The sequence below is a fragment of the Trichosurus vulpecula genome, chromosome 8 (assembly GCF_011100635.1).
Source record: "Trichosurus vulpecula isolate mTriVul1 chromosome 8, mTriVul1.pri, whole genome shotgun sequence".
Classification (NCBI taxonomy): domain Eukaryota; kingdom Metazoa; phylum Chordata; class Mammalia; order Diprotodontia; family Phalangeridae; genus Trichosurus; species Trichosurus vulpecula.
In genome coordinates this window covers 113,380,070-113,407,681 of record NC_050580.1, presented here as the reverse complement: position 1 = coordinate 113,407,681, position 27,612 = coordinate 113,380,070, and the positions used below count along the sequence as shown (strand labels likewise).

The following is a 27,612-nucleotide window of genomic DNA, read 5'->3' as shown; positions in this document are numbered from 1 at the left end:
TCAGCTCTTCTCAGCAATGCAATGCTCTAAGACAATTCCAAGGGACTCATGATGGAAAATGATGTCTACATCCAGAGAAAGAACTGTGAAGTCTGAATGCAGATTGAAGCTTACTTATTTTCTCTCTTTTTTTCTTTCTCATGGTTGTTCCCCTTTGTTCAGATTCTTCTTTCACAACATGACTAATGTGCAAATATGTTTAATATGATTCTACCTGTATAGACTGTATCAGATTGCATGCTATCTTGGGGAAATGTAAGGGGAGAGAGGGAGAAAAAAAATTGGAACTCAAAATCTTGTAAAAGTGAATGTTGAAAACTATCTTTGCTTGTAATTGGAAAAAAATAAAATATTGTTAAGTAAAAAAAGAAATAGTGTGTCTAGGTTTTTTTTTAATTGCAGTTTTGGGAGAGTCTCAAATTAACATTCTTTGGCCTGTTTTCTTGGTTGGTTTTTTAATAGCAGATACCTTACATTTTCTCCTCTATTTTCAACCCTTCGATTTTGTTCTAACACTTTTTGTTTTCTCATGGAGTAATTGATTTCTGTTTAGTCTATTCTAATTTTCAGAGAGTCTATTCTGATCACTTTCTCTTTGAAGTTATTTATTCTTCTGATTCTTTCCTCCTGAGCTTTTATTTCATTTTTTAATTTCTTATTTCATTTCTTTTAAGTATTCCTGTAGTCCTTATGGAAAATACATTTTTTCCTTTAAGTCTCTGCTTGCAATTGTAGAGTTTCTCTCTGTCTCTCTCTCTGTCTCTCTCTGTCTCTGTCTCTCTCTCTCTCTCTCTCTCTCTCTCTCTCTCTCTCTCAGTCTCTCTCTCCCCCTATTGTTGGACAGTTATTTTTTTGAGGGGGGAAGACAAGGCAATTGGGATTAAGTGACTTGCCCAAGGTCACACAGCTAGTAAGTATGTCAAGTGTCTGAGGCCAGATTTGAACTCGGGTCCTCCTGACTCCAGGGCTGGTGCTCTACTCACTGCACCACCTAGCTACCCCAGTGGACAGTTATTTTTATTCAGAAAATTCTATATGACAATTTTAACCCATGATTTTAAAACTCAGGTAGAAAAACTCAGCATTCTTTACTCAACTTGCACTTTCAGAGTTTTTATGAAGAAGAAAACCTACTAAAGAACAGGTGGTTTCCTATGGGATTGTGACAGATGAAAAACAGAAATGGATGATTGGCAGGGAATTCTTCCTCTGGCGTCAACATAGCCAGGGGCAACTGCTGCTTCAGCGCCCTGTTCATTCACTTCTGCAAAAGAGTTGTAGACAATCTTGGATAGAAAGCTATCTCTGCTTCTTGGCATTCCAAGCAGATCAGCCTTACCCCTGATGAAGAGCTCTGACAGACTCTGTGTTAAATCTGAGTTAAGGTTATAGGTGGTTTCCAGTTTGAATTTGGGCCAACACACATGAACATCACCGGAATTCAGATTTTCAGGTAGTATCCATTTTTTTCAGCCTTTCCAGATTGAGCTGCTTTTTAATCTCTTTCAGGCCAGTAAAGTCATCCTCAATATCATCTGTTGACAGAATGATTATATTCGGCTCCTTGCCCTTGCAAGGAGGTTCTAATACTCAACATTTGAGTCCCTCAATGTAACCACAGGGCAGCTTCTCCTTCTGATACATCATTTTCACTGATTTTTTCTTTCTTATTTAGTCTAAATGGTGCATCAAGATAGATGCTTGATCAAATTTCTCCTTCCAATTTCCTTTGAAATAGATGGCATTCACCAGCACAAGTTCAGTCAGACTATCCACTGCATCTCAAGCCAACACCTCTGGAATTATACCTTCCATTTATTCTTTGATCCACTAGTTGACCTCCTTCCTTGCATCTTTTGAAGCATGCTGAATGTCAACATTGACCGATGTCAGCTTCTGGGGAGAAGTAAAGAATTCTGGAAGAATGTGATAAATCTTCTCTCCAAAGAATCAGTTAGCAAATTTCAGATGCAGGAAGCTCCATGTTTGTTAATACTAACATAGAGGTTCTGTAATTTTGAATGAACTTCATCAATAGTGTGAAAATGAAAGGTTGTTAATACTTGTGAAGCTGTGCTATCTATACCATGGCCAGGGCTGGTGAAATGCAAAGTGGAGAAAAGAAGAAATTTACTTTGGGGTAGGTTTTATCTAGTATCCTGTAGAGCTCAATAGCAAAATGGGCGTTCGCCACACAATTCAAATGTCTGGTCAATGTCTGGATAGAGAAAACTGGGCAAGACAGTTACCTTTCCTACAAGGAGCTCTCTGAACTTAAGAACCGAGTCTGCTGTGGTGCCTTCTATAATCAGGAAACTATTCTTCTGAGTTGGATTTTGGTATCTCTTATCTATAGTGATTCTTTGTGGTCAAATGTCTATCTACTTCTGCCTCTCGCCTCAGTTCCTGAATTGGAAACTAAGAGCATGCCAGGGTCAGGATCTCACCTCATGCTGCCTCCTTTTGAGGGGAAGGGGGAAGTTGCTCTTGCTTGGTGTCAACCTGAACTATTTGGGTTCCTGCAGTAATTTCTGCCTCCCAGGGTGGATACATAGGTCCACCCTTAGAGTGCTGGAGTGTTTTATGCCCTCTGGATCTGTGAGGTTCAGAGAGGTAGATCGTCAGAGTCCTTTTGGCATCTCAAGACAGAGTTCTAGTGACACCAAAACCCCTGGGTCCATGGTGTCCCAGTCTGAGGATTGTCAGACCCAGACAGGTTGCTGCCATGCCACTCTAGTTCCCTTCTAAAGTTTAAGTTATAAGTTTCCAAACACTCTGGAGTTTGCTTGTGGGAGTCCTCAGCTCTTGTTGCCTCTGGATACAGAGTCTTGTAGGAGGTTGGTCCATCTCTGTTTGCGCTGGAATACTTCTACCAGTGCCTGTGCTGTCACTGGTTTTTCTGGTGCACTCCCTTTCCTATTGCCTATGGGTTTCTTGACTGACTTGTTATGCAGTTCTGGAGTAGATGAAGTCACTCATTATAGTTTCTCATTTGGTCTGGGAATATTTTTAGCTTTTGCTAGAGCAATTGTGTGAGAGTTGGCCTGTTTCCATTCAAGTGGTCATCTTGGCTGGAAGTCCATATAATGATCACTGAAGCCAGGAGAGTAAATCAATTCATCCATTCAATAAATTATTTTGAGAATATGCTGTGTGCTAGTAACTGTGCTAGATTCTAGGCAAACAAAGATAAAAATAGAATAGCTCCTGATCTCAAAAAGCTTAAATGTTTATTTAAAATGTTTTGTAAACCGTATTTCAATATAATTTATTTACTTTGTAATCTTATGTATTTTATTTTATGCATTTAAAATATTTTTTCTGAGATGTGTTCCATAGACTTCACCAGATCTCCAAAGGTGTTCATGATACAAAAAAGTTAAGAATTCCTGATTTGGAGTGTTAGAGTCATATAAACTTTGTACGCATCAGTTCATACAAGTCTTCTGAGGCCTCTCTGAATCCACCTATTTCATCTTTTTTTTACAATAATATTCCATCACACTCATGTGATGATCAATCCTTCCCCAATTGATAGACATCACTTTACCACTTCTTGGCTGCAAGGAAAAGTGCCGCTATAAATATTTTTCGTTCACACGGGTCATTTTCCTGGGTCTTTGATCTCTTTGGAGTTTCTGGATCAAAGGGTGTGCATGGTTTAGTGATTTTTGGAGTATAATCAGTCCCAAATTGCTTTCCAGGATTGTTTAACTATTTCACTGTCATTGACGACATCAGGAAGAGCAGTTTCTATAAAGTAGTATAAAAATATAAAGGGTCGAGGAGAGAATGGGTGGAGACAAAGTGGAAGCACAGAGCATAGGCAGCTTTTAATAGAAGTTCGCTCAGGAGTGGTAGCCAGATAGATTAGCAAGGTCAAGGAAAGACTTCTTTTTAGACCTGGAAAGAACTAAAAATGTTAGTAGGCAAAATAGAGATTAAAGATCACAGAATCTTAGACTTGGAAATAATTTCAGAGGCCATCTAGTCAACATACATGTATTTGTACGGCTGTACAAATATTCTCAAGCAGGCACCAGCCCCTCAGTTAAGAATTAGAGTAAGGAGGAATCTACTACCTTCCAAGGCAACTTGTGCTACTTATGGATAACTATAATTGTTAGAAAACTTTTCCTGACATCCGTATCTCCTTGTTCTTCCCTCTGGAGCAAAGCAAAATAAATTTAATCCCCTTCCAAAGGATAACTCCTAAGTCTTCTCTTCTACAATGCCAAAATCCCCAACTCCTGCCTAGAGGCAATGAAAAGAACATTGGCTCTACAGTCTAAAGGACCTGAGTTCAAATCTCACCTTTAGCACTTAACTATTTGTATCACTTAATTTTCCTGAGCTTCAGATTTTTCATCTGTAAAGTAAGAGGGAAGGGTAGAGTACTTTTCCCTCTTATTGTAAACATGTATCACAAATTCCATAGCGGCCATGTCCAAAAAAGCTAACAAGGTCTTATGAAAGAAGATGCCATCTGCATACAGAGAAGGAACTGAGATATGTGTGTGTATACACACACACTCATACATACATATACATACAAACATACATATATATACACATACATATACATACAAACATACATATATATATGTATATATATACACATGTGTATATATATGTATGTTTGTATGTATATGTATGTATGTGTATATATATATACATATTTGTGTCCAATGGTAGATGTCTCTAGGGTGGAGGAAGGTAGGGAAAGAAAGCTACATGATAATTTTGTTGTATATTTTAAAGGAATAGCAAGTTGTACATAATAGATCTGCAGTTTCAGGTGCAATTCTCTTCTTTTTCTATTCCACCCTGTTATGGAAACGTTTGTTTTGTTTCTTAAGTTCAGAATAAAAAACCATAAGCCTCAATCTGCACGCTGAGTCCATCATCTTTCTGTCTGGAGGTGGGTAGCATGTTTCCTCACGAGTCCTCTGGAATTGTCATTGCTCATTGTATTTGATTTCCTAAGTCTTTCAAAGTTGTCTTTACAATATTTTTGTCATTATACAAATCGTTCTATCGATTCTGATCTCTTCATTTGTCATCAGTTCATACGAGTCTTCCCAGGTTTCTCTGAAACATTCCCTTCATCATGTCTTATAGCACAATAGTTTTCCATCATATTTATATGCCATAACTTGTTCAGCCATTCCCCAGCTGATGGACACCACTTCAGTTTCCAATTCTTTGCCACTGCAAAAAGAACAGTTACGAATATTTTTATAACTCTTTAGAGTTTGTTTCGATTAGATTATGTTTCGATCAGGGGTCTTTAACCTGGAGTCCATGAACCTGTTAAAATATTTTGATAACTATATTTCAACATAATAGTAATCCTATATGTGTTGTTTTGTGCATTTAGAAACATAATTTAGAGGAGGACTCCATCATCCCTTATTCTGCTCTCCCACTTATTCTCAAGGGGGTTGGATTAGATGGCTTTTGAGGTTCCTTCCAGCTCCATATCTGTGATCTCTGCACCCTGTTGACTTCCTCCCTCACTCAATCCCTCTGATCTCTTCCTCAAGGATTTCTTTTCCCTTCTGGTTTTCCAATGGACTGCCTTCTCTCCCATCTACCTTCCCAAGCAGCAATGCTTCTCCTCAAAGGAGATGAGTAATAATCTTTGTGCTACTCCCTCTGGTGGAGTGAAAAGATAATGAGACCTCAAAGCTCATATTAGCACTAGATTAATCCCCAACATCCCTATCACTGACATCATCCATGTAGAATTGAAAGAGACCTTGGGGGTCATCTTGTCCAACTTTCTCATTTTACAGATAAAGAAACAGAGACTAAGAGATGGTAAGTGACTTGCCCAAGGTCACATAGGCAGTAGGAAGTAGCAATGCCATGATTTGAACCCAGTTCCTCTGACTCCTAAAATTGTGTCCTTTGACCTGTACCAGATGGCCTCCCTCCTTTAGAAGTTCAGTTCTATTCCTTCCCTCATAGAAATCCCAGCAAAAAGCAGTGACTTCCCCCACCCCCAAACACACACACACACACACACACACACACACGCACGCACACCCTTATTCAAGGCTATGATATTGCAGTCATTACCATCCAGGCTCTGCCTACGCTCATAGCTTTACTCACTTTCTGTTAAATTGTCTGGACAACAAGGCAGCAATCACCCTGATCTGCAAAGATACCGTAGACAGCCCTAGGGTAGGGGACATTATGAATTTGACCCTGAAATCCCATTTTAGATTCCTTATTGTATTATTTTCACGTGATCAGTTATAAAGTTGATTGGAGGGGGCACATTTCAGACTTTTTGGAGCCACTTAGTGAGGCTTGGCCCCAAGCTGCAGCACTCAGGACACCAAAATCACTAGTTACAGCTCTGCTTGGTCTTTGGTTCTTTCATCATCATCATCTTCGATCAGGGGTCTTTAACCTGGAGTCCATGAACCTGTTAAAATATTTTGATAACTATATTTCAACATAATAGTAATCCTATATGTGTTGTTTTGTGCATTTAGAAACATAATTTAGAGGAGGACTCCATCAGATACACTGGACCAAAGGGCTCCAAGACACTAAAGAGATTAAGAACCTTTGTTCTACATGTATAATCTATATTAAATCACTTCTCAGTGTGGGGGAAGGAAAGAGGGAGGGGGAGAATTCAGAACTCAGAATTTTAAAAAAGAATGTTAAAAATGTTTTTACTTGTATTTGGTGGGAAATAAAATATTGAATCATTTAAAAAAAGGAACTGTTGTTCTCGATGCTCTCCAGCCTGTTAGTATCTTCCAGACCTGGTGGGTAGAATACTGTTGTACTATCCTCTCTCATGGACTGAACACTCTGCTTTTTAAAAATGTAGCCAAAGGTGCAGTGAGTAGAGCACCGACCCTGAAGTCAGGAGGACCTGAGTTCAAATCCGGCCTCAGACACTTGACACACTTACTAGCTGTGTGACCTTGGGCAAGTCACTTAACTCCAATTGCCCTGCCTTCCCCCCTGCAAAAAAAAAATGTAGCCCAAGTTCATAATAGCTTTTCTGATGGCCATTTCTTGCTCAGTGTTACTCAAACCGAGCATATGGATCAAATGAAATAATATTTGTAAGGGACTTAGCGTAGTGCCTGGCAAACATGAATGCTTACTCCCTCCCCTTATGGTCCACTATAACCACTGATGGGCTGTTAAGTGTTTAACAGCTCTGGGCAGGGAGAGGGGGTGTGCTCATGACATCCTTTTAGATTCAATTCGCATTATTAACATTTTCTCCACCACATTCTTAAGTTTAGACAATTCACAAAGTAATAAATCAAGCCCTGATCTGTAATGTTTGCTGATTTCTGAGGTATAAACGCTCAGACTGAAAATTCAACAATTGGCTCTCCTGTGCCAGTATGAGCTGGCTCTAGCACACCACTGGATACAACCCTAAGTTTTTCCAGTGAACATGAGAGAGTTCCATGAGAGGGAGGCAATGGGTGAGAAGGACGGGATGACTTCCGGAGCTGAGTCATGGAGGAGAAGTGGGGGAAGATATAGAATAGGGGGAAAAAACCAATGAATATAGCAAAGCAGATGTTCAGAGCCTAGGTACAAGACAAACTTCAGCAACTATCTCAAATCTCCATGGTATCTCTTCCACTTCCCCCATTTCTGTCCTTCCACAATTTCAATCAATGGTCCCCAGGCTGATAGCTCCCCTTCTTTTTTACTGTTCTACATTTATCCATTCATTGGCTAATGATGTTTAGCGATGATTAAATATGACGTTCCTATTTCCCCACATGTGTGTCTCCAATCTGCCCGATGGAGGAGGAGGCAGAGGAGCAGGAGGAGGAGGAGGATAACTAACATTTACATAGTGCTATGCACTAGGAACTCTGGTAAACACTTGACAAATATTATCTCATTTGATCCTAACCACAACCCTGAAAGGTAGGTATTATTACTGTTCTCATTTTACAGATGGAGAAACTGAGGTAAACAGAGGCCAAGGGACTTGCTCAGAGTCACACAGCTAAGAAGTGTCTGAGGCTGGATTTGAACTCAAATCTTTCTGATTACAAGCCAGGCACTCTATCCATAATGCCACCAAATATCTAAGCACCATGAACAGAATCTTAGAAATCTGTTCCTTTATAGCTCTCCATCCATCTATTCCATTATGGATCTCCACCCACTCTCCAAGGTTTCAAGCCCAAATGACTGTCAGGGAGGTGGTGCCATGACCAGAGGTGAGAATAGATAATGTGATGAATCCAGTTTTGACTGAGGCGCCAGCAGGATAGGTAGGCAGAGACATCATGTAGGCAGTTGAAATTGTGAGTGTAGGGTTCAGGAATGAGGTCAAGGCTAGACATGTTGCTTTAACAGTCATTTGCATAGGTTTGGGTGTCAGTCTCTCATTTTAAGGAAGCTATGGAAGTATATGAGCTCACTTTAGGGAGGAAGGTTGGAGAGAGAGAGAACAGAGAAGGTTAGGGATGGAACCTTAAGGAGCACCCACAGATCAGAAGGCAATAGTGAGAGATTGATCAGATGGGTTAGAGACACCTGACATTTAAAGCCTTCTACAAATGGCTCCCACATACCTTTCCAGTCTCATTTCACATTTTCCCTTTTTCTATTAAAATTGGCTGCTAGTTGTTCCCCATCCATGATATTCCACCGCCTACCTGTGTGTCTTTGCCCAGGTGGTCACCCATTTCTAATATGCATCCTTTCCTCTCTTTTAGAATTCCTAGTTTCCTTCAAGGTATAACTCAGGTACCACCTCCAATAGAAGGCCATTCCTGATACCCTCCAGTCATTAGTTCTCTCTAACTCTTCAAATTATTTTGTGTTACTTTAAATATATTTTGAAATGATTTACATGTGCACATGTCATACCTCTCAACCCCCGGAAGGTAGGCCCATCTAATTTTGATATTGTGTCCCTACCACCTAGCACAGTGCTTTGCACATGGTAGGCACTTAATAAATGTTTGTTGGATTGAATTAAATTGAGTTGAATTGAGAGAAAGTCGTGTCTGGGAACCCTACGGGAAGAATTCAAGAAGGGGTTGACCTACAGTGCTGAATGCTAATGGAGTTCTCAAGGAGGAAGAAAATTAACCTGTGGTGAATTTTAGGATGGAGGGGCCAGGAGCCCAACTGAGGAATGGGGGAAGGGGGAGAGTGTTTGGAAAGAAACAGAAGAGCAGAGGATCAGAAAGGGCCTGTGGGTGGGAAAGACTGTGGGGACCATGACTGTCAGGCCTGTTTCTGTCCCAGAATTTGAAGGTTTGGGGAATCAGGCAAGTGGGGCTGATGCCTTTGGTGTAGCAGGAAGAACGGTTGGGGGGTGGGAGGGACCTGAGAGATTATCCTGGCCTCCCTCAGCAATCAAACCGAAGGACAAAGCAATAAAGACAAGTAATATATAGGGTCCCCTTCCCAGCCTGCCTTCCCCACCTGGGTCACTGGGGGCCACACAGCAATAAGTCCAGACCCCATAAGAAGGCCCTGGGAAGACACCCCACTGCCACTACAGAGCAAGGGGCTTTGCACTGAGCATGCAGGAAATAAGACTAAACCCCAGGAAAAAAGGAAAAACATTCTGCACCCCCCTTTCTGCCCCCCACCTCTCCCCCTCCCTATGCCTGATCGCTAAGTCTTCTGAGTTGTCCTGGGAAGCCCTGTTTTGGGTTTCCCCCCATCTCTACCCACCACCCACAGGTTTCCCACGCAAAAGGGGCCACCTATCACTGAACCACTAAGGGTAAACAACTGGTATCTGAGGAGGGACTCTCTCACTGGCAAATGTGTGGACACAAACCCTCATGCACTCATCATATGTAGACAGCCTCACATGTAGTGGGGAGCATCATGGTACAGCGGAAAAGACAGTGACCCTGAAGTCAGGGGACCTGGGTTCAAATCTCATCTCTGACCCCTACTACCTGCATGGCGTTGGGCAAATCACTTACCCTGCCTGGGTCTCAGTTTCTCCGTCTGTAAAATGAAGGTGAGGCATTAGATGGTCTCTGAGATCTAATCTAAATCTATGGAGGGTTGAGAGAGGGGGGAAGGGGTAGATCAGGAGAACCAGAACTACGATGTCATTGGTATAGGGAACTGCATTGGTGAAGACCCATGCAGACCAATGCCTTCTCTGCAACTTACAATCTTATAGACTTGCCTGATAGCATGAAGAGGTCCTGGCCAGTATGTGTCAGAGTTCAGGATGTGAACCCAGATTTTCCTGGCTTGGACGCCCGTTCTCTATCCACCATACCAGTCTATCTCTTCTATCTCATTATGAATTATAACTGTTAGCTATACATTCAGCATCTACCATTTGCCTAGATATATAGAGAATAAAAATATGTATGAAATGTTTCTGTCCCCACAAAGCTCCCTATCTTGTTAGGATGAAAAGGCAATATTCAGAGGAAGGAGCAATCACTATGGGATATTTCTTTTTGGAAAATGGGAACTGGGTGAGATTTGGTTGGAGTAGAAAGTGTAAGGGAAAGACAATTCCAGGAGGATAGTTTGGAATGGGGAACAGTAAGAGATGAGGCTGGGAAGGGAGGTTGGGACCAGAATGTGGAGGACCTTGGATGCCAGGCTTACTCTGGGAATGCAGAGGGGACCATGGAAGGTTCTTGGGTAGGGAGATGATATAAGTTGGGCTCTGTGGTGGGGTGGGGCATGAGAAAGTGGGGGTGGAACATATGTTCTCACCTCTTAGTTTCTGCCCTGAGACACTCCCTTACAACAACTAATAGCACAAAACAATTCCTACAGAAGTTTTTGCAAATAGACCAAGGACGAAGAAGGTCCAGGGTCTTCCAGGCCTGACACACTCCAGCCCTAGTCCTGAAACCAGCCTATGGCCCTCCATCATCATCACCTCTACTGCTCATACACAAGGCTGGGAATTGGGGGAAGGGGAGTAGAAGGAGAAGGAAAAGGAGGACAGGGACTGGGTCTGGACCGGGCCAGAGGGAGAGGAAATGCCAAGATGCCACGGACAAGGTGTGGCCCCAACCAGACAGAAAGAGTTCTTTGAATTTGCCTCACTTCCCTTGTAGTAGAGGGACCCTGGGCCTATATAGCTCCAGTGATGGGCCCAAGTCAGTCAATTAATCAATCATCAATAAGCATTTATTAAGCACCTACTACATACCAGGCACTGTGCCAAGTGTACCTAGCAGGACGTGTGTACCTGCATGTGTGTCTATAGGAACATATATATCTATCTGTTTGTCCTTAGGTTGGCATAGCATGACCAGAATTATGCAAACAAGTCAGTTGCTTATTCAATTACTCAATAAGCATTCATTGATCACTATGTACTGTGCCAGGGGCTTGTCTGCAAAAATGAAAACAGCCCCTGCCCTCCAGGCATTTACATTTTGGAAGTGGGAAACAGTGTGAAGCTAGATTAGTAAATACAAAATATACGACAATTAAATGCAAAGTGATCTGGGGTCTTCAGTGGGAAAGCACTAAGCGGGGGAGGGGCAGGGATTAGAAAGGGCTTCCTAGAGAAGGTGGCCCTTGACTTGATCCTGGAAGAAAGCTAAGGATTCCCAGAGCCTGACATGAGAAAGGAGAGTTACAGGCATGGGGGTGGGAGTAGGGGACAGCCTATACAAAGGGGCATGGGATTGGAGAGTAAGCCAGCTTAACTAGAATGCAGAGAGTGCATGTAGGGAGTCATGTGAAATCAATCTGGAGAGCCAGGTTGAAGCCAGATTGTAAACGAAAGTAGTTTGTCAAGCCAATACAAATAGTTTGTATGTTGTCTTATGGGCCATAGGGAGCCAGTGAAGTTTCTTGAGTGTCATAATCAAATCTATGAAAGAAAAGAAACAAGGGCTATCCCCTCTGCCTGAACCTTTCAGTTCAAAACTCCAAAGGTGAAGACAATGTCATTTGAGTGATAGTGTTTAAAGAGTATTGTAACTCCTCCTTACTATTGCAGTGGAGACCTCCCTCCAGACTCTTCTAAAAAAGAACCCTCTGAAAAAACCACCACTTTTCTAACAGAGAAATTCTCAAAATGGAAACCAATGAAACGAGACCACCAGAATCCCTGCAAAAAATAGGTTTTGTTCCGAAAAAGAAAGAGACTCTGCCCAGGTAGCATTTGAAATGTCTATGCTTCTTTTCAGGGCCAGGGTTATTCTGTGAATAATTTATTTGGGGCCATCTGGCCTTCATGCCAGACATTGGAGGGGTGGGAAGAATTAAGTGTAACTAAAACAAATTAGGGATTTGGGGAACCTCAGATAGGCTCAAAAAAGGGCTGGGTGGGACAGGATGGGTAATGTTGCTGAGGCACTGATGGAGAAGCCACTGAGAAGAGAGGGTTTGCTGAGGCTTCCAATTCTGGTCATAGATTGTGTGTGTGTGTGTGTGTGTGTGTGTGTGTGTGTGTGTGCTCCTGAGTATGTGCTGGGGGTGGGAGGCAGGAAGGAAATACCAGCCTATGCTAGCCCTGGAGTTTTTTAGCTTGGGAAACTCCATTCCTTTACTGTGATTCATGGAGAGAATCTAATGGGAGAATTAAAAGTGAGGAATAGTGACTGGGGTCAGGAAGGGGGGGAGGGTGTGAGGGCACCAAAGGGGTAGGATTCAAGCCTCTTCTCCTGATCCCTGCAGACAGCTGCTAGAACATGGAAACATCTCAAGAAGAAAGGACAGTTTGCAAGCAATACCCCGGACATGGCTGCCACCAAGCAGAGTTCCAACATTGGCAGCTATCCCACAGGAACTGTGCCAGAGGCAGCTTCTCCTTCTCCAGGTATGCATTCATTTGTTATCTTTGTAGGTGGCACAGTGGATTGTGCTGAACCTGGAGTCAGGAAGGCCTGAGCTCAAATGCAACCTTAGCCAGACACTTACTAGCTGTATGACCCTGGGCCCTTAACCTCTATCTGCCTCAGTTTCCTCATCTGTAAAAAGGGGATAAAAAACAGCAGCCAGGATTGTTGTGAGGACCAAAGAAGATAATATCTGTAAAATGCTTAGCACAATGCTGGGCACATAGTAGGCATTATATGAATGTGAGCTATTATTATATTATCATTTATAGCACACCCCCAGGCTGGGTCCATCCTAGAACCGAACAGAGCTTTCCCAGGCCACAGTTTTCAAAACTCTCTTGTACTTTGCCCTTAGACAAAAATTCCATTTCCCCAACATCCAGGGTTTAAACAAAGGTCCCGAGAGCTTAGGGCTGAGCTGTGCTCATCAAGCAATTCCTGAATAAATGAAGGGACAGATCCTTTCTCTTCCCTCAGGACTGTAGAGTCTTTTTCCCCTCCTTGGAGGGAGTTGACTCAGGATTGGAAGAGGTGGGCCTTTCTGCCCATGATGGTACCAGTTCAAAGTACATGTCCTAATTCTCTGTCTGTTCAAGGACCTAAAGTGGAGGGGGGCTCCCCATTTCCTGTGTTTGGACCCTGCCCTCTTTCCCTGTCCTTCTCCTTTCACAAAATGTAGTATCAGGTTCTGTCCTTTGGTCCCCTTCAAGAAGAAGATATCTGAGTACCAGGACTGAGGCCTCCATGGCACTGCTTCAGAGAGATCAATTCCCTTTCCCTCCCCTTTTTGTCTCTTGGTGTAATAGGAAGACCAGACTTGCCATTTCACTGGTTTAGGGACCTCCCAGGGAATAATCACTGACTGACCAATGCTGCTAAGGAGTACTTGCTTTTTGGTTTACAGAGTTATGCCAAAAAAAGTGAGGGAGACCCGGATGTAAATTTTGAAGTGGATTTATTCAAGCACGAGCCTGTTTGACCGTTGGGAGTAAAGACTCAAATCGAACAGCCCCGAGCAGGGGTAGGGTCAGGGTATTTAAAGGGAAAAACCGCAAACTGCCATGGTCAGATCTTGCAGAAGCAGGAACTTACAGAAGCAGAGAAAAGCAATTGGTTAATACCTAGCTTTAGAGCCTTATAAGGAAAGTGGTTAGGTTCCAGAACAGGGAGGGTGACTGGGCCCTGGGCAATTTCCCAAAATTATGCCTTGGGCAGTTACTTTTTACCATGGGTGGGGTTCCCCTGGTGGGACTTTATTTCCGTGAAGAAGGGTGCACAAACTGTGGGGCAAGGTGGAGGGTAAACCGGGGGACAGGGCACAACAGTCTGCGGATGCGGAGAAGTGCCCAGGATCACATGGCCATCATGTGTCAGAGGAGTGACTTGAGCCCAGGTTTTTTGACTCTGAGGCTGGCTCTCTAACTTCTACACTAGAAGAGTGGCATCGAACTCAAATAGAAACTGGAGCCACCAAATCCCCTACGTAAGGATCCCTGTGGATTGCGTATTAAGTTTAAAATGTAATGTTATCTATGTTTTATTGTGTTTTTTATTAATTTTGTTGAATATTTCCCAGTGATATTTTCTTCCCTTTCCTGTGGCACTCGGGAGTCTTGCAAATTGTATGCAGTCCGGGGTGTTTGATACCCCGGCATACCCCCACACCAACCTCCCTCATTCACCTCTCAGAATTGATCCCTCCTGGGAGTGAGGGATTCCTCAGGGTAACTGGCACAGGCCCCCTCTGTCAAAAGGTCCTTAGAATCTACTCAAAGGTTCTACTCATGTTTCCTTCCGCTAAATTTCCCATTTCTCTTGTTTGAGGTCCAGCAGGGCCTTCTTCTCTTCTCCATGCCCGTGGTTCAATTGGAGGACCTCTGAGCAGTGAGGATGCTCTCAGGATGTGAGTGAGTACCGCCCTTTCCCTCTTCCACTGAGCCAGACCTCATCCTCCAGATGCCCTGAACCTTTCCCAGCTCCTCCCAAATATCTTAGCAGCCCCTCACTCTACTACTGCTCTGGTCCAAGGACCAGAGATTTCGAGCTAGAGGGGCCCTAGAGGCCCTGACTCAAACTCCCTCATTTTATAGGCCCCTTCCTATACAGGTTGCCAGAGTGATCTCCCCAATGCACAGCTCTAATAATATCATCTCCCTATTCAAACACCTCTAATAGCTCCCTGTTGCCTACTGACTAAAGCCTAAATTTCTTGGCCTGGCTGATCGGGTCCTCTACGAACCTGGACTTAACCTACCTTTACAATCTTATCTCCCATTTTAAGCATGTAATTGAGTATCTCAGAGGATTTAAGGGTGGAAATGACTTTGGGGAACACAGTCCAAGTACCTCATTTTACAAGTGAGGAAACTGACTTATCCAAGGTAAGTGAGAGTGGGAAGACTTGATCCCAGGACCTGAGTCCAGAACCAACTGTCTTTCTTCTGTACTACCTTATTTGAAGTCAGCTTATAAGCAGTTAGGTAGCATGGTGGGTAAAGTGCTGGACCTGGAGCCAGAAAGACCTGAGCTCAGATCACACTATGTGAACTAGGGCAAGTTATTTAAGTTTTTTCTGCCTCAACATCCTTATGTGTAAAGTGGGAATAATAGTAATGGCAATAAGGTTCGTGTGAGGATCCAATGAGGTAAATGTAAAGCATTTTGTAAACCTTAAAGCACTATATAGAAATACTAGGCATTGAGCAGGATACAGAGGCAGGCTGACTAGCTGTCCCTTCTCTCTCTCCACACTTATCTTTTCCCTCCCAGCAGCTATACCCCTCCATGAGGCAGTCTCCCTTCCTTCTTTTCCTAGATATCTGCCTCCTTCAGCCCCTAATTAGACATGCTCAATGGATCTAATTTCTATGTAGCCTAAGTTATGCCCAAATCATCAGCAGGGAATCATCCACATCCCCACTCCTTAGCCCTAGGAGGCACCTTGGCACGGGCTTACTTCAGCTTCCTCCCCTCCCTGCACTGATCGTCAGGGCAGTGCAGTCAGAAATGAGAGGCAGTACCATATAGCAAAAGGTTTAAGTCCAGAATTCCTAGGCTCAAGTCCTACTTTCATCGCTTACTTGCTTTCTGACCTTGGACACATCTTTTAAGTCTTCTGAGCTTCAGTAGTCTCATCTGTAAAATGGGAAAAAACATTTGCAATAAAGTCCCATTCCAACGCTTCATAAGGTGGAGGTGACCATGGGATCTTGAGGGCAAGCCACTGAAGCACACATTCTGACAGGTAGTACCAAAGGTATTGAGTAGAGGCCTAGGCTCCATCATGTGAGGATCAATAGAATTAAGTTTCATAAGGTCCATCACCCGAAAAGTGGCCACCTGGTGATCATTCATTCATTGATCAAATCTGGAAATTCATGAAATTCCCTTTACTTTGTATGTGAAAGGAGTATATGTATCTGTCCATCCATCCATCCATCCATCCATCCATTCATCCATCTATCATCCATCTACCTATCTATCTATCCATCTATATCTAGATACAGTAGATCTATCTCCAAATATCCGTCTCTATGTACCTATCTCTCCGATATACATATATTAGTGGAAAGAGTCGTCACACCAGTGGAACTGTGAATCTTGGTGATATAAATAGACTATTAGATTTGGAAACAGGAAGACCCATTCAAATCCTGAGTTCAAATCCTTCCTGAGATGCTTACTCGCTGTGCAATCACAAGGAGAGCACTTAACTTGTCTCAGTCTGGGTTTCCTTATCTATGAAATGAAGCTAACCATAGCACCAACATCGCGAGGCTGCCTCAAGGATCAAATGAGATCATATACGTAAAGCACCTTCTACCTTAAAGCTCCATGTAAATGCTGGTCATCATCGGCACTACTATAAATATTAAAGTGTGGTGTTTGAGAGGCGGCATGGCAGAGTAAATAGAGTCAGAAAGTCAGAAAGACCTGAGTTCAAAGGCCGCTTCTGATCTGTGACTTTGGGCAGGTTTGTTCTGACCCCTCAGGGCCTCCACTGGTTTTCTAAGATGACAGGGGATGAGATGGATTGATAGTGTCACGGAAGCAATGAACATGAATTTGGACAGACTTTGAGAGATAACAGAGGATAGAAGGTCCATGGGGTCATGAAGAGTCAGACATGACCACAAATAAACAAAAACAGAGTTGAAAAGTGGGTGCTGATCAGCATTAGTAGAGGGAGTTTCCTCCTGAGGAGTTCCCTACACCAACGAAATCACACATCTAGCCTCCACTCCCAAAACCTCATGAATTTTGTCTACCTGTCCATCTGTCTGTCCATCCATCTATTATCTATCTGTCTGACTGTCTACCTACCTTCCTAACTCACAGGGAGATTATTAAAAGAAAACAAAAATCATCATTAACAAAATTCAACAAAAGGAGTTATTGTTGCTGCTGCTGGCACCAGCACAAGGCTCTCCCAGACTTCCTATTTCAAAGCTCACTTACCATATCTGGTCAACCCCAAATGCTGCTTCCTTGGCTGAGAAACACCTGGAGCTCCGACTGAATTTTCAGGCCAGACCAGGATGATACTGCCAATGTCTCTGCAAATCCTGAGTTTGAAGAATGACTGGGACTTTCCCATGTCGAATTGTAAGAACTGCCGTCTCCCCTCAGATGCCCATTCCTTGAGTGTCTTCTACATATATAATTACTGGAAAAAGCACTGGACTAGGGATCAGAAGACATGTGCTAGTCCTTAGTTGCCACAACCTAGAATGTGCACCTTAGACAAGTCATGTCCTCTCTACGAACCCCGGTTTCTTTGTCATTATGATGAAGAATCAGACGCATTAGTCTCTGAGCTCCTTTCCAGCCTGTGCGCTCTCTCTATGGTTTGGTGATTTCAGAATCCCATTCCTGCAATTTTACTGTTTCCAGATAACCACACATAGAATAGCAACAACAGATGAGATTTTCCCTAAGAGAAAGGGGATGATCTCCCCTAGCTTGTCTTTTTGTACCCCAGCCTTCTGTGGACCCCAAATGGAAGACAAAAAAAGAACTGACCCTACCAGGTAAGACCTGGCAATCATTGCCCCAGATACAACCAACCTGCTCCTCTCTTTTCCCACTTGGGCCATCATGCCCAGCTCTCAAAAAAGTCCCTAAAGTATATCTGGACACACATCCATAGGATCACATGGCTGGAGCCTCTGTCCCCTCAGCCAGGGTGCCCAGCCTATGGCAGAAAGATGACTCCAGATGGGTTCTCCTGGTCTTCACATTTAGTTCACCTCCATGAGCTCCCAGAACAGCTCACTACAGACCAACTGCAGCCCCAGACAAGAAATGCTCAAACTTAGCTTCAAAGAGAAACAGTTGGTTTTTAGCAAAATGTTAGGCATAATTCACTTACTATCCAATGCACAAAGATCCCCTTCGCCGCCTAGACTGATAATTCCTTCCTTTTCCTTGGACCTTGCTTGTGCCCTTATGCCCAAATCCTATTTAGGTTCAGATTTAGACAGACCCCATTCATCATTGATTGGTCATGAAGGTCTAAGTATGTGAAGTAAGGCTTCAGTGGGGAGGAGCCTTCCCACCAGGAGAACCCTCATTAGTCACTTCTTAGCCCATCCTCCTGCCTCAAGAGTACAGAGTGAAGACCGCATCAATCAACAAGTATTTATTAAGCAAGCTTGCTATGTGCCAGGGACTGTGCTAAGCACTGGGGATATAAAGAAAAAGGAAAAATTGTCCCTGCCCTCAAGAAGCTTGTATTCCAATAGAAAGGATCTGAAAGATGTAGAAGACAACAGGGAGTAGGAGAGAGGACAGAACCAGGTTCAAGCAGAAAAGAAAAGGCAGTAAGACCTCTTGGAACTGTGGGTCCTGGACTCCCAGAAAACTAATTAAATAAGGGAAGGAGGGACACATTCAAAGTCAGTTTCTGGTCCATTAATCAAGAAGGTTCCACAGCTTCGGTTTATTAGCCTCATGCTTCTGATACTGTCACACCTATAAATGGTCTTTGGGATCCTTGGTTCCTAAGTGCAAATTTTCACTCATTTAACATACATTTTTATGTACCTACTATGTGCAAGGCCTTGTGCTCCACTAAGCTGTGGCAGAGATAGAAATAAATAAGACACAGGCTCTGCCCACAAAGAACTCACATTCTAGTTGGCAATGAAATGAATGAATAAAAAGGCATTGTGTGCTTACTATGAGCCAAGTGCTGGGGATATTAAAAAAAATTACAACAGTCCCTCCTCTCAAAGATCTTATATTCTAAAAGGGGGGGACAATGTATATAAGGTAGTAAAGGCCAAATTGGGGATATTTTGATATTTTGGGCTGGGGGAGTCACAGGGATGGTAAGTGGAACCATAGGGGAATTGATTGACATATGACCTCTTCAATGGCAATATTAATTTGATTGGAGACTGGTGGAGGGGGTGAGTGGGAAAGAGGAATGAGATAAGGTATGGGATGAGGTTCAAAAGGGACAAGGGGAAAAGGTTCAAAAATTCATCAGTAACCAAATCTGATGGCAAGATGGCCAGGGAGTAAGTGCCCTAATTAGGATTTTTGTTGTTCTTGTTTAGTCATTTCAGTCATGTCCGACTCTGAACCCATTTGGGGTTTTCTTGATAAAGATACTGAAGTGATTTGCCATTTCCTTTTCCAGCTCATTTTGCAGATGAGGAAACTGAGGCAAGCAGGGTTAAATGACTTACCCAGGGTCAGCCAGCTAGTAAGTCTCTGGGGCCAGATTTGGACTCAGGCCTTCTTGACTCCAGGCCAGAAATCCAGAAGATGAAAAGACCCATTTACATCTGGGTAAACAGTGAAGGACTGGGCTTTGGAAGACTTGCTAGTGTCAATAAAGCAAAATCCAGAGTTATTTGAGGCATAGAGTTTATAGGCCAATTTGACTGGAGAATAAGCTTTATGGGGACAATCTGTATAACAAATCACACTGGACCAGTCACAGCCTTTCTGGTTTTGTCATCTAAAACATGATAGCTTTGGACTACATGATCTTTAAGAGTTCTTCTAAGCTTTAAATCCTGTGAGATACTTAGTTACATGTTTGAAGTAGGTTATAACATTGTTAAGGTGGAGGCCCTTTAATATCAGCCTAAGGCATTTGAATGTTCTTCAATAAGAAATGGGGAACCACTGAAGATTTCTAAGCAGGGGAATGATGTTATCAGTGTTATGTTCTAGGGAATTCTGGCATCCTGTGCAATATGAGACCTCACCTATAAAATGAAAGGGTTGGACTGCCTGACCTTCCAACTTTAATTCTATGATCTTTATGATTGCCAGATGGAGATACTGGTGGTAGAGAAACCCAGTTCTTGTAGTAGTCCAAGCAAGAGGCGATGAAAGCCTGAGTTAAGGTGGGTCACTTGGGGATTTAGAGGAAAGAAGGTTTCGGGAAATATTGCTTGGGTCCATGAACAGCGATAATGGTCTTTTCCCATTTATAATGCTCAGGTCTCTGGTTTTCAGGACCCACAGGAACCAAGAAGTTTGCCCAGGTAATGTGGCCATTGAAGAGTAAAACAATCAGGGAGTGACCCTCCAGCTGGATAAGGCTATGGTCAGTAGTTCAGAAGGGGAAGACTGGGCAGCCTGGAGTGAGGATGAGGAATTGAATTTGATCACAAATGATATTGAAGCCCAGGACACCCCCACCCCCAACCTGGGGAAGCTGCTAGAGCAATTTTTCATCATCCAGGCGAAGTGAGCCTAGAAAAACAAAACTCCAAGATAATCAGAAATTCCACTAGCGCCCATAGGATATGAGAGCCGAAGGGGACTTTATATCCTCCCTCCTCTGAACTCAGATAGATATGCTATTCTGGTATGCTGACACTGATGTGTGGTATCTGACATTGATAACACATTACCTTCTATTGTGAGTTTTCACATTTGAGTCCTATCACTTCCAAGAGACCCTGAGTTCCCAGAGTCTGGAGCTAGATCTGCTCCTTGTCTTATCTCTCCCCTAGCTCCTAGTGCAGATACTCAGAAGACCAACAGATATTAGTTGTTCGATCTGTTCAAGGATCCCTAGAGGCCGTGTACTCCAGAAAGCCTTGCTAACTTTCCCATATCTAACCTTCCCATGATAACAGCCCTTCCTAGATTGATTGGTTAGGTATCAGGTAGTGGTCAGCTACAGTCTAGGAGCAATAGTTTGAGGGATCCAGGTTGGACTGTGAGCTCTGACACTTGTAATCTGGGTGACAATTCACTTAGCAGTTCTGGACCTCAGAGTTATTATTGGTGGTGGGTTGTTTTTGTTTTGTTTTGTTTTATCCATAAAATGATGGGGTTGGACTAAAAAATCCCTAAGTTGATTTCCACTTCTGTTTTTTACCCTTTGCAGTTTTGTCCTCGAGGTCCATCTAAGCAATGCTGATGACCACAGAGGAATACAGCCCTGTATGTGCCTTCTCCTCTATTTCCTTGCCCCACAAGCATCCTAAGATCTTTTTAGGGCAGGGTAAGGTGTGGAGGGGACTCAGTCTCTATGTTCAGAGGTCCATGTAGGATAATGGATCTGAGAAAGGACCTTGATTGCACCTTTTTCCAACATGCTAAAAATCCTATCAAGTGCCAATTTATCAATTAAGATGTGGCTTGTAGAATGGAAAGAGCATTGAATTAGGAGTATAAAGGTAGATTATAGTCATAGAATTATGGGATTTAAAGTAAGAGGGGACCATATAAACCTTCATGTGGGGTCCTTCTAGTCCATATCCTCTTGAATACCACCCACAGGGAATCTACCTTGTATACTGAGAGCCTTCTTGTAGTTCTCTTGACATCAATTGAATAAAACGGATTGTCCATTTTATCCCTCATTTTCAGAGAAGGAAACAGGATTGGAGGAGTTAGGTCATTTTTGAGACGTCATACAGGTAGCAGGGGCCCAACTGGTATTCACACTCAGACCTTTAGATCTCTAGTGGTACGAATGTACCATTAACAGCCATGTGGCTTGGGACAAAATCATTAGGGTGTAGACCTAGGTTCTAGTCCCATATCCATCACTCATTGACTCAGTAATCATTTAACCTTTGTGAGCCCCAATTTTCTCATGTGGAAATAGGCAGCCTGTTTTGTCCATGTAAGATAATTGACCTTGAGGAAAGCTATCAGAACACTGGGCTGATTCCCTATGGAAGATTTACCAGAAGACATAGGTAAGTCATCTGTACAGATCTGTCAAAGTAGCCCAGAAAACCCTGTTGTGATGGTTATAAAATGAGATTTGGAAAAAAGTGCTTTGTAAATGATATGATTTACTATATGCTCACTGCATACCTGTGAGGTGGTATACAGTTCAACTCAATTAAATAAACATTTACCTTGTCTTCTACTACAGGTAAGGCACTATCCTAAGTGTTGATTATGCAAATTCAAAATCAAAATAGTCTTTGGCCTCAAGGAGCTTAACATTCTACTGGGTCCCAAAATGAATAATAATAATTTCATGGAGTAGTGGGGAGAGGAAAATGATGCCCTGAGGGTTCTTAGGGATTGACCCAGCCAATATCTCAGGGAGCTCTGGAAGGAAGGGTTGGTATTGGTGGAAGTATATGATCTGCTTGGACAGCTCATGAAGCTTTAAAGTAATCACAGGGTTTTCTCTGTGGAAGCTAGACTCTTCAAGGAGCCAAAGGCCTAGTGCTCTGGAAGGATTTCATCCTCTGGGTCTCCCTCACTCACCCCAAGGAACACAGTCCCAGGGAACAAAATACTAACCATCCTGCCCCTAGACAGATCTTCAGCCCTTGGGCTAGCTTCTTATGGAATGAGGAAAGCTCCCTACTTTGACATCCTGCTTTGCCAGTCAGAGATGGGGGTAGGGGAGATGGACTTGCACTGGCAAATGTAACCATTCCCAGGTCACCTGAGCCCAAGGGAGCTTAGGTTTAGGAAGGGTAAACATCGCCGCCCCCCCCCCCCCCAGCTACACCTGCTTTATCCTGTCTACTGTTGCCACCTTTGGCTATGAAGACTTGAGTCTTGCTCGCTTACCCACTCCCTGACCTGGCCTAACCACTTCTGTTTCTTCAGTGATTGTTACATACCTCGGTGAGTCCAGAGAGTGGGTCCGGGAAAGAGGACCACATGTCCAATTCCGAAAAGAATGGGTTGGTACAAAAGGGAATCTAAGGGTGGAAAACCTATTGGGCTCCAGGTATTGCCATTTCCGGGAGTCTTGTACCTCAGGAAAGGTCGGACCTTTCCCCAAGGCTTGTCTGAGAGGGACTTCTTTGTTTCCCTCCCCCAGCTCCCCTCCCCATGTCCAAGAGGGGAGGGAAGACCAGGTCCCAGCTAATGCTTTCAGAAGGACAGGACAGGATGGTGTGGGGGAGAGAAAAGGGGAGCAGAAAATGAAGGACAGTTTTGTTCTGTAGGATTAATGAAGTGGCTTTCAGGACTAATAGCCCATTTACCAACATCTCCTCCTCTGCCTCTCCCTCCCAAGGTAACCTGTGGCCGCAGCCCCCAACCTCCCGGAGCTGTCTTCCAGCTCCACTCCAGGCTCTCGGGGAGGTCAGAGAAGAAGGGAAAGGTTGTTAAAGGTCTCTAGTGGTGGGAACTCCCTCCTTCGTCCTCTTCGATTTCATCATTCTCCCCCCTCCCCAACCCTTACCCCTGCCAGGCACACACTACTACTTCCATCCCGCCCCCATTTCCATGTCAGATAGTTAAATTCTAAAGCTACTGCTTGCTTGATCACAGTTAGGGGGGAAAGGGATCAGTATTTTCAGGGTAGGGGAGAGGTAGGATCAGTATGGGGGGCGGGGAAGGGGAAGGGTTTGTGTTATCCCAAGTAGGATAGAATTCATTTCACTGGGGGTAGGATTAACGCCACCGGTTATCGTCACTTCGGGATTGAAATATCAAATCATTGCAGTGACTTGGCTTCCTCCCCCACTCCAGAGCTCACCTCGGTACAGCCCCATTCCCCCTTCCGCGGTCCCTATCCTCACTTCCCAGCCTCAGTCTCTGCCTCCTACTCCTCCCCACAGAATGAGCCAGAATCGGGATAAACAGTAACTAATTGGATTAGGAGCTGATAATATTGTTGACCTTTCTTAATGGTTTGCTTGGCTGCCTTTCCACCACAGTGTGGCTTCATTTTATGCAAGAATGTGTGTGTGCGTGCGTGTGTGTGCGTGTGTGTGTGTGCTCTCCGGGGGTGCTATGCAACCCCTGTTAACCTCAGAATAAAATGGGCTGAGCTTCCTCTAGTCATGCCCCCTGCAGCAGGAGCACACACAAATACATATGCGCACAGCTACACACAACAGCACATGCAGGTACACACCGGCAAGCACACATTTACACTCATACCCATGTGGCCCGATGCGGACACGAATCCCCCCACCCTTCACCTCCACATTTGCATTCATTTAATCAGTGTCTGTGTCTTTTTTCTGTCTGTCTCTTCCTCTTTGTCGTGCTCCTGTTTTCTCTGGGTCTCTGGATTCTGTTTCTGTGTCTCTGGTTGAGATTGAAGAGGAACCTGAAGGACGTAGGGAAAGGGAAGATTGGCGGAGGGGGGCGGGGGAGGGGGGTGCAGAGGGGAGAGAGAAGGTACCAAAGGGGGAAAACTGGAAGAGGGAGGGGAAGGGAGAGGAGGAGAGGGGAGGGGAGAGGGGGAAGAAGATAGGAGAGGAGCGGAGGGGGCCGCTGCCAGTACAGAGCAGATGTTGCCGCTCCGCGGATGAAGCTGTTAGTGTGAGTGGAGTTTCTGGAACGGTAATTAGCAGAGCCCTCATTACCCTGGCGGAGCCGATAACGCGGAGGGGGAGAGGGGCCGACATCAGGGTAATGGGGAAGAAGGGCCATTGAGGAGCTGGAGCCGCGCCTGGGACGGGCTCCGCTCGCAGCTGGAGCCGGGGAGGGGGGCTCTGAGCCAAGGGTGGAAGGCGAGATGAGAGCAGCGCTAGCGGTGCCGCGAAGCAGCTGTGAGTGGCGCGGTGGGTGACCCCGGGGAAGTTGGGGGGTGGGGGGTGGGGAAGCTCCGCAAAGGAATGGAAGGGTGGGGGTGGGGCGCCCCGCTCGGGCGGGGCAGTCTGCGTGTGGGGAGGGAGGGGCAGGAATATGGAAAGAGGGGCTGGGGTGGGGAAAGTGAGTAGCTCATGTTTAATAATAGGTTTGCATCCATTATCTGCTATTCCCACTACAAACCCGGTGAGGTCAGCGGGACAGGTATTAACTGTTCCATTTTACAGATGAGGAAACTGAGGCTCGGAGACTTTCTCAAGATCTCATAGTAAGTGGCCAGAGGCACTACTGGAGCCCAGGGCTCCTGCCTCAAAAGGAGCCTAGCTCGCATTTTCCACATCTTTTTTCATCTCCCGCAAAGGGTGGTAGTGGGATTGAGGTACAGAATAGGGGAGGGGGAGCAGAGTTTCCAGAGAAAGGATTCAGGATCCTAGTCTGCTCCTGCTCTAGGCTTCAGGATACATACACTCTTTGGTCTCTCAGGGCAGAACAGAACGCAAGGATTGGTAAGGACAATCCGTGTCTGCTCCCCAACTCCAGGATCCAGGAGGCTTAGGCTAAGGAAGGAATTATTTCATTTTGGGCCCTGAGCAACGAGGAGGAGCCCACATCTGGACTTGGTTGACCATCTTGTGTGTTGGGGAGTCCAATGGTCTCAGGTCCTTCCCAATGCCTTGAAATGGGATGGAACTCAGAATTAGGAGCCTTCTTTAGTTTCTTACCAAAGTTAACCCACATTTCTCCTCTCCTTCACTTCCCCCTCACCATTCCCAGCAAGATAGAGTTTTTTCCTCAGTTTCTGTATCAGCAACCACAATGTCCCAGGTCATTATCTGCCAACCTCCTTTCCTACTCTCAAGCCTCTTGACCCCCTACAACCCCCTATGCTCTGTGGTAGTTCTCTATCTCTTTTGTATAAGTCCAGACTTCCTAAAGTAGTCTTTGGCTTTCCAGAGGGACTATGGCCTCTTCTCTTGGCTCCCCTAAAGAAGGTAGGCCAGTACAGGACACAGCTGGAGTATATACTTGCTCAGCACTGCTTAAGGGAGAGCCCACACACAGCGATTTTTGCAAACCGTCCCCAACCTTGCTGCTCTCCCCTGGCCCAGAGCCCAGGAGAAGATAAACCAGACAAGAGAAATCCCTCTGTTGTTTCTCACAGTCTCCATACTCACCTCACCCTCCCCAACTCACACACACAGATTTCCATTTATCAACCAGCCCCGCTATGAGGTCTTGGTTCTGCTGCTGGGAGAGATATTTGGCAATGGGAAAGAACTCTGGACCTGAAGTCAGAGGACCTGGGTTTGCATCCCAGATCACCTGCCCAAGTGACTGGACAAGAGACTTTCTCCTCTCTGGGCCCAGTTGCATCACTGATAATTGGATTTATGCTAAATCTCTAGGGTCCCTTTCAGCTCTAAATCCTAGGGCACAATTTTCCTATCTGAGACTTCTTTTTCTCCTTCTGGCTCTGCTAGGGAAGGATAAGGAAGAGACATCCAACCATGTCTCACCCAGACTTTTTTATGACTCAGGGGAGGCAACTTCTCCCTGTATCGGGCCACTAGGGTCATGGTGGGGGTGATAAGCCCTAGAGAGACCCCACAGTACCTCCTCTGGGTGCTGCCAGAGCTGGGCTACATGGCAAGGGAGGGGTTAATGGGGAGAGGATGCATCAGAGCAGGAGGCTCCTGCCTCCAGTCCCCCCCCCCCCCACTCCTCTCAGTTGCTGACTCTTCCTTTTTGTTCAGGCTGACAGGGAGCACCTGGTGTGCTCTGCACAACAATATTGTTCGTGCTTCTCTCCCTCCCTCCAGCCCCCCAGGCTCCCAGCCCCCAGTCCCTTCCCCCCCATAATGCTCCCCCTCCTTCTCCCTCTTCCCTGTGGCCTCTCCCACCCCCCTGCCACAGGCACAGCGCCCGCAGCGTCTCAGGAAACACAACATATGCTGTCATGAATGTGAAAATGTGGCCTCTTCATTCATGGCCCTGCCTGCCCCTGGGAGTGAAGGAAGGTCAAGTGGGAAAAATTACCATCCCCTTTCCAATCTGATCTAAGTCCCCATGAGAGGTAGGGAAGGGAAAATAGATTTGCCCAATGATGGGAGGGAAGGAGAACTCTGAGATCAGCTTTTCCATTCCCCTCCCACCCACTCCCATCCCCCCACAAATATTGGGACAAACACAGAGAGCCCATAGCAAAAACCTTGTTTCTTCCAGTATTTCTTTCTCTCTTTCATCTGGCCTGGGGAGTGGCAAAGCCTAACCATTCCCTTTTATGGATAGGGGGAAGCTTTCTAGTAGTAATGGCTACCTAGTAGGCAGGTTTGGGAGGTTCTGTAGAACCCCTCTTCCCTGTGCCTGGGCACTTTTTCTAAGGTATAGCTGGGTGTGTCTTTTTCCCAGAGGTCCAGAGGTGGCTAAATTGTTAGCAGGTTCCTTAGGGGGAGAGGGAAAAGGGTGGTAGTGGAGAAGAATACAGTTGGCATTAGACTGGGGTTTTCCCTTCATCCTTGCTGGGCAGAGGGCACCTGGAATTTGGATATAGGCCCATTCATTCCATTCTCTTCTATCTGTCCATTAGGGCTATAAGAGAAGGATCACAAGAGTAAGCCAGATAGAGAGAGAAGTAGATAGGGAGGCACTTGGGGGCATCGAGAACCTCAAACACAAGCTTTCTTATAGGTTCAGAGTGTGCCTGTTTCCTTGGACTGTGCTTTTTTGTTCTGTTTTCCTAGACAGGCTTGGGGGACTGGTCTGCCCTTCCCTGTGTGTGGCTTCTGCACAGAATAAGGGA

General features: G+C 44.7%; 1 pseudogene; it reads right to left on the bottom strand.

Moving 5' to 3' along the window:
* Nucleotides 1–1,114: 1,114 nt before the first annotated feature.
* LOC118829605 lies at nucleotides 1,115–26,389 on the bottom strand (annotated as a pseudogene).
* Between the last annotated feature and the right edge of the window lie 1,223 nt (nucleotides 26,390–27,612).